We start from the raw sequence: 1304 nt of genomic DNA, 5'->3' as shown, positions 1-1304 counted from the left end.
AGGGTAGCTTGTTGGCCAGAGATTGGGGAGACACCTATGTTGAATGAGGGTCTGCAGGAAGACTCCCTGGAAGATGGACAGCCTGACTCTGCAGTGGGGCCAGGCTTCTCTCGGAAGATACTCTCCTGAAGTCCTCGTGGGCAAATGGTTTGGGATCAGGGAAGAGGGGACTGAAAGTCAGGGACTGAAAGTCAGGGGACTGAAAGTCTCCCCTGCAGGAGGAGAACTGGGAGAGGTCAGAGGGTGAGGGCATGCCGAGTGTCAAGGGTAGGCTAAGCCAAAGCAGGGAAATCAGGGGAAGGACGGAGGCTGTGATCACTAAGGGGGATTCCATAGGAACAGTTGCTTCCTCACGGTGACCATGCCCAGTGCCTCTGTTTATGCTCTTCCCTGGGGCTAGAACACTCCATCCTCCTTCATACACGTGCTTGGCGTCATGCCCCAGGCTGTTGTCCTTCTGTGACCTCGAGAGCAGAACCAGTCACTTCCTCCTCCCTGCTCTCACAGCCCCAGGGCTTGCCTCCTCAAAGCACTTTGCAGGCTGGATTGCTGGTGACTGTGTGTGCTTGCTACCCCCACCCCCAACCAGAGACTGGACTTCCTGGGGGACAGGCTTGTCTCTCATCCATGGGTCCCCTGAGCATGGTACAGCTGATTGCAGCCTTGCTATGGAGGTTGAACTGTTAGGTTCTGAGTGGGACACTCCTGCCAGTGGGTTTACAAAGGAGCCAGTGAAGGACACAATTTTAAAAAAAGTTTACCAATTTACTATAAAGGATATTACAAAGAATGCAGATGAACAACAGCCAGATGGATGGAACAGATGCCTAGGGCAAGAGATGTGTGAAGAGCGAGGGGCTCCATGCCCTCTCTGGATGCACCACCTTCCAGGAGCCTCCAGGTGTTCAGCTACCAGGAAGCGCCCCCAAAGCAAACCTTTTGCGTTTTTAAAAAGGATGGTTAGTGGAAGTAGTTGATGCCTTGAAGTAGGTGGCGATACCTTAACTGTATGCATGTTGTCAGGCTGCAGGGCCTTTTCTGTCATTGTCAAGAGGAGTGCTGACTTTCCCTCCTTTCTTAAAACATGCAACATGATGTTTTAATGTACATTTGTATGCATAATGTACATAGGCAGGAACTTGCTGTGCAACTATCAGTAGCTTCTTTCTATCAGTAGCCGAAGCAGTTACTATGGCCGAGGAAATTGACATATCCATTATCTCACATAGTTACCTTTCTTTCTTTTTTTGGTGAGAGAGCCTAAAATTCACTCTCTTAGCAAATTTCCAGTATGCAATATAATG

General features: G+C 49.8%; 1 non-coding gene across 1 annotated transcript; it reads right to left on the bottom strand.

Moving 5' to 3' along the window:
- Positions 1 to 961: 961 nt before the first annotated feature.
- Positions 962 to 1086, bottom strand: LOC112427873 (U6atac minor spliceosomal RNA). The gene has a single exon (XR_003019633.1). It is a non-coding gene; the product is annotated as a U6atac minor spliceosomal RNA (small nuclear RNA).
- Positions 1087 to 1304: the final 218 nt, after the last annotated feature.

The sequence above is a fragment of the Macaca nemestrina genome, chromosome 12 (assembly GCF_043159975.1).
Source record: "Macaca nemestrina isolate mMacNem1 chromosome 12, mMacNem.hap1, whole genome shotgun sequence".
Lineage (NCBI taxonomy): Eukaryota > Metazoa > Chordata > Mammalia > Primates > Cercopithecidae > Macaca > Macaca nemestrina.
Note: the sequence above shows the minus strand (reverse complement) of the source record. Positions and strands in the feature narration are given on the sequence as shown.